The sequence below is a fragment of the Protopterus annectens genome, chromosome 3.part0 (assembly GCF_019279795.1).
Source record: "Protopterus annectens isolate FY-2018-M chromosome 3.part0, PAN1.0, whole genome shotgun sequence".
NCBI classification, from domain to species: Eukaryota; Metazoa; Chordata; order Ceratodontiformes; family Protopteridae; genus Protopterus; species Protopterus annectens.
This window is the reverse complement of record NC_056731.1, coordinates 605,269,608-605,277,980: the sequence shown is the minus strand read 5'-3', so window position 1 is coordinate 605,277,980 and position 8,373 is coordinate 605,269,608.

The window sequence follows — 8,373 nt, the reverse complement described above, 5'->3', positions numbered from 1 at the left end:
ATGTGTGTGTGTGTGTGTGTGTGTGTGTGTGTGTGTGTGTGCGTGTTTGTGTGCATGTATGTATGTATATATGACTGTATATCTGAGTGTGTGTGTGTGTGTGTGTGTGTGTGTGTGTGTGTGTGTGTGTGTGTGTGTATATATATTTTTATATATATATATATATATATATATATATATTTATATATATATATATATATATGTATATATATATTTATATATATATAGATAGATAGACAGATAGATAGTAAATCTATATCTATCAAAATGTGGAAAATCAAAACACTTTTTCACAAAATAATCAACTTGTTTCTCTGAATTCTGGTAATACAGTATTACCAGAATGTTGGAAATGGTAAAACACCAGAAGTCCTGTGTCAAAAGTCTGTTATGAGTAACGTTTTTGCTGTCAAACCATTCTGCAGCCTCCACACCCCCTGCATATTATATATACCAACTCAGAGATCTCACTACATTGAAGTAAGGGGAGCGTTTCTCAATCTGCACTGTACCATGATAGCATTTCAGAATGCTGACTTCATATTAGCAAATGTGTACTCACTTTTGTTAATATGATGTCGTGCACTTTCAGTCTGACATTACAGGCATTCATAGAACACAAGTTTGACCAACCCATTTTGGTTGAACTGCATATCCACATTTCGATAGTAAAGCATATATAGATAAATAGATAGATAATATAGATATAGTTATGTATAGATACATAGATATACAGATTTATAGGAAATTAGTAGGCTCATTCCTTAAGGACCCTTACATGCCTAGCCAATATAACCTGATTTTACCCAATATATTGCCCCTGCGGGTAAGAAGATGGCATGGATTTATGCCCATGCCTTGCGTATCTTACAGACTGTCCCTCTCCATAAGGGATATATGTCCTACCTATGAAATTCCCCATCCATTGAGCTAAACTGCATTTGAAGAAGGCCAGGGAAGGGGTCTACTTAATATGAATAAGAAGCCTGTTGCAAAGAAAGTGCAATTTCAAAGACACATATCTGTCTTTCCAGCATGTTTTGTTTGAGTCACTGACTAAGTTTAGATCCTTCGATCAGGTGACCCTCATGCTGTTTGATTTGCAAATGTGTAATAGATCCATTGGGGCTTGATTTGTGAGTGCCTTGTTGGCTAGGCATAGGTCACCCCTTAATAGTTGGTAGGAGACAAAGTAAAGGGACAGAGTTTTTAGTCTGTCTGCATAGGACATGTTGTTAACACGCTGTATTTTCTTTGTGAGGAACATCTGAGGTCACTACAGCTGCTGTAAGTCCTTACTCAACAAATGGTGCAATGTACACAAGTATTTGTCTGTTGATGGCCGAGTACTGTGGGATTATAATTTCCTTGGATCTGGATGTCATAACTTTACTTATAAGTTGTGCCGCATAAAAGGATTTCCTCACCACTTTGGACACATGGTGGTCAGAGTTCAGGCTACTATCTATCAGCCTACCTAGATCTCTCACCTCTGAGTCCACTCTAAGGATGTGCTATTGATTCTGTTACTTGCAGTGGTATATGACTTCCAAAAGATATGATAATGCATTTTTATGCATTTAGTTTTAGGCCATGGTTCTGACACCAGTGATTTGTCTGATCTAGACCCTCCTGAAGGATATCTACATCATTGGGGGATTCAGTGATTGCCCCTAGCATGCAGTCGTCAGCAAACTATGTCATTCAAATGCCTTCTACATTAGCCTTGACTTCAGAGAAGTATATTCCAAACGTGAGTGGTCCCAGTAGTGAGTCCTGTGGCGCATCAGTTGTAAATGGGCTGTTGCTGGATTTTGGTTCACCCACTTTAACCACGTGTCCTGTCCATGAGCCAATTTGTTATCCATCTGATAACATAGGGATTTATGCTCAGTTTTGTTAGTTTATTTATAATACCTGACTGGGGAATTGTGTTAGATGCCTTGGCCAGGTTGAGCTAGGTGGTGTGCACTGTTTTACCTTCCTCTATTGCCTTAATAACTTCCTCAAACAAATCCACCAAATTCAGTAGTTATGACCTGCCCTTCACACAAACTCCTATTATTCTAGCAATTTAGTGTGTGTGTGTGTGTGTGTGTGTGTGTGTGTGTGTGTGTGTGTGTGTGTGTGTGTGTGTGTGTGTGTGTGTGCGTGTGTGTGCATGAGTGTGGGTATAGATATTTATTTTTGTGTGTGTGTGTCACCTCTGTCCCTCTTGGACAGGGGCAATTGATGCTTTTCATATAGTCGCACTAAAAATATAGACCATAGAACAAGGTCAATAAGGGAACAAGGGTATAACATGGCTAGGCTTATAAAGACCCTAGGACCATTAGCCTAGCCACCTCCTATGAACCTATGTACCTATGAGTCTCCAATGACTAGAATGTTGGATTCTGTGGTGGCTTGCCATACAGGCATAGATAGAAGCTCCATGAAATGTAGCCATATGTGCTGATGTGGATGTTGTTTTGAAAGAGTGTATTCAGGGTTGTTGAGGGTGTTTGTTGTGTACTTCATCTAGGAAGTCTTTGGGGTTTAGGTAGGTTACATTTAAGTGCCTCAGCATATATGGGTCTATGTCTGCTTTGAAATATGTGTGTATGATGGATGCAGAGTGTGTACTACTGACAACCTTATTCACAGTAGAAGTACTTTTACATGAAAGCTTTGCTCCAGTGACATTGTGTAAATACATCTCTCACATACCATATGTTTGTTTTAGAATTAACTGGATGCCAATAAACATGAGGCAATTTAAACATTGCCTCAGTATGCCCATATCCACCAACATGGTAAGGGAGATAGTGGAAAAGTTCATATCCATGGCAACAGACCCTTTTTATTGATTAGACAGGTGGAAACATTTTATTTGTTTCGATGAGTGTACTAATTTTTTAATTGTAAGCAGTTCTTGCAAAGGAGTGTAACAAACATGATTTTTTTTTGTTCTGTAACAAATTGGAGCCTAAAAACATGGAAAAAGTAGCTCACTCCTCTGATGTGGTAAATATGTGTTAGCACAATGTACATGTGTATGTATGCCTCATGTCTTATGTCTTTTAACTTTTACCTCGGAAGTATGAACAAAGCAAAATAATTAGGGAGAAGGTTCCATATTTGGTAGTCTTATCAGGTACCCTTAACTCAAAATAATTTCAAAATTTAGGAGGGATGGAACAAAAGTTTGAGAACAAATTAGATGTGTTCCCCCAAATTTGTGAGAGCTGAGAAGTGTGTGTGTGCATGTGTACTGGCAATTTATGATTTATGACTGAATATTGATTACTTTTTGTTTCAGTAAATTAAAGGAATATGTATATACACACAACACACACACAAATAATATTTAGTAGCAAGGCTTCAATAACAAGATGGAGGAATGTTACTAATGATACTCAGTATCTTCACAGAAATCCAGGTGTGAATCCCCTCTTGGCTATCTTTTTGTGTTGTAACTAGTGGTGATGGTAGATGAAAGCTAAAATGACGTGCTAATAGCTTGTGTTGGTATTGCACAGGGACCCGTTTGCACATATTTAAAGATCACCACTTGTGAATGTTCTTCTTTGTTATTTAATGGGATTGCTTACTAAAGCTGAGGTCTATGCTGAGACAAAGTTGAGTATGAATATGTTTTGTGATTAAATGACTTAGACCTAAACTGGCTGAAAAAAAAATGTATTATGAACTACAGCTGACCCAAGTAATACATTTATTATTATTTATTTATTTATTTATTTATTTATTTATTTATTTATTGTATGTTAATCAGGAAGTACATAACATACACAGACTCCATTAGTAGGTTTCCCTGCTGGTAGATGTAACAAAGTCAGAAAAATGAAACTCTGATTTCATCCACAAAAGACTGAAAGAAAAGAATATTTACTTTTCTTCCGGGAGGGGAAAACAACCCATTTTTGAAAAAAAAATGGATTTGCTGTTTTTATTTGTTTTGTCCAGAATTCTTACAGTTATCCGAACTGGTTATAAAGGTTGCAAGAGAAGTACTGTGCTTGACATGTAAAGTCAACCTATTTCACAAATGTGGAATTCATTGGGTAAGGTACTTGTTATGCTGTCTGGTATTGTTGTTGTGATACTATAGGATTACAACTAGTTTTATTGTTGTGATTGTGATCTTAGAGTGCTGAGTCATTCATAACATGGGAACAATAATGGGCATAACCCCCTCAGGAATGTGTAGGACACTTTGTAAACAGACGTGTCTTTCAGTCTGTCAGAGTAGCTAGGGTTAGTGAGACATGAGATCTTTTTGTTGAGGAAACATTGAAGTATGCTATGTAACAACTGATCACCACTCCTACAAGAGGGGAAAACATATTGGACCTGATCATCACCAACAGGGGGACTCTATGTTCCATACCAGAGGTATACCCCTCATTGGTAAGATCTGACCATAAATTAATCACTATGGACATCCATATCCCGTCCCCACCCCCCGCAAAGGAAACCATGGTCAAAAACTTCTCAAAAGCAAACTTCCCACTTCTCAAAACCGAGTTGGAATCCTTCAAAGCCCCAGGGCCAGTGGAAAATACGGCCCAAACCGCAGAATCCTTTAAAATGCATTCTATGGATACCTACAGGAATGCATGGATCGTGCTATCCCAAATAAAACCAATACACACTCCTCCAAAGGCAGGAGACCTGTCTGGTGGACCTCAGCCATAAATAAGCTGTACAACAGAAGGAGGAAGCTACTACATGATAGAGCAAAATCCTTGAAAGCGAAGGCAACTCTGATCAGTACTAGCAAGAAACTACGATCCCTCATAAAATCATCTAAGGCTAGCTTCGAAAGAAAAACTGCACAAGACGCTAAAGATAATCACAAGGCTTTCTTTAGTTATATCAGAAACCTGGGTAGAAACTCCCAGATATGCTCTGAGTTAGTGCAAAATGACAAAAAATACACTGAACCCACAGACATTGTCAACATCCTGGCAGACAGGTTCAGTGCAAACTCCCCCCCCCCCCAAATGAACAAATGACTATCCCAACAGAGTGTACCCTCCCTGACATCACAGATGCACAGGTGAGAGCTGCCGTCTCCAAAGCAAAAAACACAGCATCAATGGGACCGGATGGTGTCCCGGGCTGTGTTTTACATGAGCTCCAAGAAGAACTGAACCCTCACTTAAAATCACTGTTCAGTCTCAGCCTTACAACAGGATATGTACCCAAAGAATGGCATACTGCAACAGTGGTCCCACTCCATAAAGGTGGTGCCACAACGGACCCCGGAAACTATCGCCCTATAAGCCTGACTAGCCTGGTCTGCAAAGCTATGCAGCGTATCATCATGGAACTCATAAACAAAGACATTGGGAACCTCCAAACACTGGATCCTACCCAATTCGGCTTTGTTAAGAGCAGATCTTGCCTCTTGAACCTGGTCAATTTCTTTGAAACAGTCACCAAGGCCATAGACGAAGGGAAGGTAGTCCACACTGCCTACCTTGACCTTGCAAAAGCCTTCAACACAATACCCCACTTGGACATCATAAATAAGCTCACCAGCTTAAATATCAACCCCTATGTCACAAGGTGGGTTGCAAACTGGCTTAGGGATAGAACCCACATGGTCAGAATTGCAGGTGCCATGTCAGACTCTAAACCAGTTACAAGTGGCATCCCACAAGGCTCAGTCCTGGGACCTCTCTTGTTTGGTATATATTTCTCTGAGGTACAGGCTAACACAGGAGGACTATGGCTGACAAAGTTTGCAGATGACTGCAAACTGGGGGCCATAATCGACTCGCCGGCTGACACAAGCATCCTCCAAAAAGGTCTCACAGAGACGGATAACTGGTGCCAGAGTCATGGCCTAAAGCTAAATGCCAAAAAGTGCATAGTCATCCCCTTTGGGAAAAACAAAGTGCCCACAAATTACCACATAGGTGATAATCCATTAAGTACGGAAGAAGTAATTAGGGATTCGGGTCCCAAGTAGATTGCAATCTCTCTTTTGACAATCACATTGCCAAAGTGATTAGAAAGACATTCTATATAGCCCACCTTATCACAAAGGGGTTCACATCAAGAGAGGTCATTGTGCCCCTCTACTCATCACTCATCAGGCCCATAATTGAATACAGTGCCCCATTTGGGATGTACCTTACCCGACACCTGCTACAACTAGAAAGACACCAAAAGTACCTCACCGAGAGGATCAAGGGACTCAAACAGATGCCCTACGCAGTTAGGCTAAAGAAACTTCAGCTCTACTCAGTTGCTTACCGCCTTCTCAGAGGTGATCTGTGCCTGACGTATAAAGCCATGTCCAACCCAAAATTAATGGACATGCTCCACCTCAAGAAATCCAAATCCATGAGAACTACATGCTCCAGTGACTTAAACCTCAGCACAGAAATAAATAGAACATGCTGGAGGGACAGATTCATATCCCAGAGGCTCCCCTCACTCTGGAACAAAATCCCAATCCAAGTCAGACAGAGTCCCTCAATGACCCTCTTCAAGAAGAATCTTGACGTTCGGATGGGAGATCATAAATTTACCCTTGGGATCTCTTCTGTGTCACTGCTAGACAGAGGCACAGTAAATTAACCTTAAATGGGCTATCTTCTGTGACCTACTATACAGAGGCACAGTCAACTAATCTAAGAAGGGTGGTGAAAGCCAAACACACTCTGGCTAGGCTTGTAAATGCCCTAGGGCAGATAGCCTAGTATCAACCTATGAACCTATTATGAGTTGCTTTCAATACATTGTGAGGTATGTGCTAATTAGGGCACTGTTTTCAATGATGGGCCTAATAAAGGATGAATACAGTAAGGGTATGACTTATTTAGAAGTTGAGGAGATACCACAAAGGATAAGCTGTGTAAGGTAGAAGGATTTTACAACAACCACAGAGGCATGGTGGTCAAAGGAGAATCTGCAAGCAGTACAGAGACCCAAGTACCTGGTTACTGTGCCAGAGTGAGATATCTGTATGGTAAGTGGTACAGATACAGGCTTTACCAACAAACAGTGCTGCCTTTCAAGGCATAGGATCATAGGAAGTTACTAGGTTAATGGTCCTAGGGCCCTTACAAAACTAGCCAAATTCTACCCTTATTTCAGCAATCAGCACAAATTGCCCCTGTCCAGGAGGGACACAGGTGGAACCCCCCCCACCCGGGTGAATTTTCTGTTTTCAATCCAATCATCCAGCTTTCATTTGAAGAGGACCAATGAGGAACTCTATTTGACATGAATTGAGAAGTCCATTCCAAAGTGCAGTAACCTCTGGGAGATAAATCTGTCCTTCCAGCAGGTTCTATTAATGTCAGATACCAGGTTAAGGTCTTTAAAATGAGTAACCTGTATACCATTTGGCTTGCAGATATGTAACATTTCCAATAAAGCAGGGTCATAGATTGACTTATATGCAAGGTATTGAAGGTAAGCCCATGATTAATACACCAAATATTTGTTTGGTGTTGCTCTTGATGGAGATTTTGAATACCAGAATGGGATATGATACCTACACCTACTCATGGCCATCCTAATCACACTGTATGCCAGGGAGGTATATACTCACACACACTATATATATATATATATATATATATATATATATATATATATATATATATATATATATTGGAAAGGCCGCAGAAATACCTCACAAAGAGGATTACCAGCCTCAAAAACTGCAGCTTTACTCTGGTGCATATCACCTACTCAGAGGTGATCTCTGCCTAATACACAAAGCAATGTCAAACCCAGAGCTTTTAGACATGCTTCACTTAAAGAAATTCCATTCCCTATGAGCTACATGCTCTAGGGACCTAAACCTTGTCACCACAATAAACAGAACATGCTGGAGGGATAGATTCCTATCCCAGAGACTTCCCATACTCTGGAAAAAACTACCTATCTATATCAAACAAAGCTCCTCATTAGCACTCTTCAAGAAAAATCTTAATGATTGGATGGGAGATAGGAAATTCACTTCTGGGATCACTTCGGTGGCTCTGCTCGACAGTGGCACAGGAAAATAATTTTCTTGGGTGGCGAAAGCCAGGGTACCTTTTGGCTAGGCTTATATAGGCCCTAGGGCCAATAGCCTACAAACAGTCCTGGACACAGCAAATCTGTATCCAGACTAGACTACCAACAGGAAAGGCAGGAAAGAAGCTTAGAATTTTTTTTTAAGTGGAAAGAGAGAAAGGAGAAGCAGAAACTAAGTAGATTGGCCTTTTCAAATGTTCTCCCTGTATTAGGTAGAATGAGGTAACAACACTATTAGTGTCCCAGATCAAATTTACAGTAGGGGCGGGCAACTGCAAAGCCACCAACTATAAGAACAGCATTCAAATAGGGAGGTAGAGTGGGAAA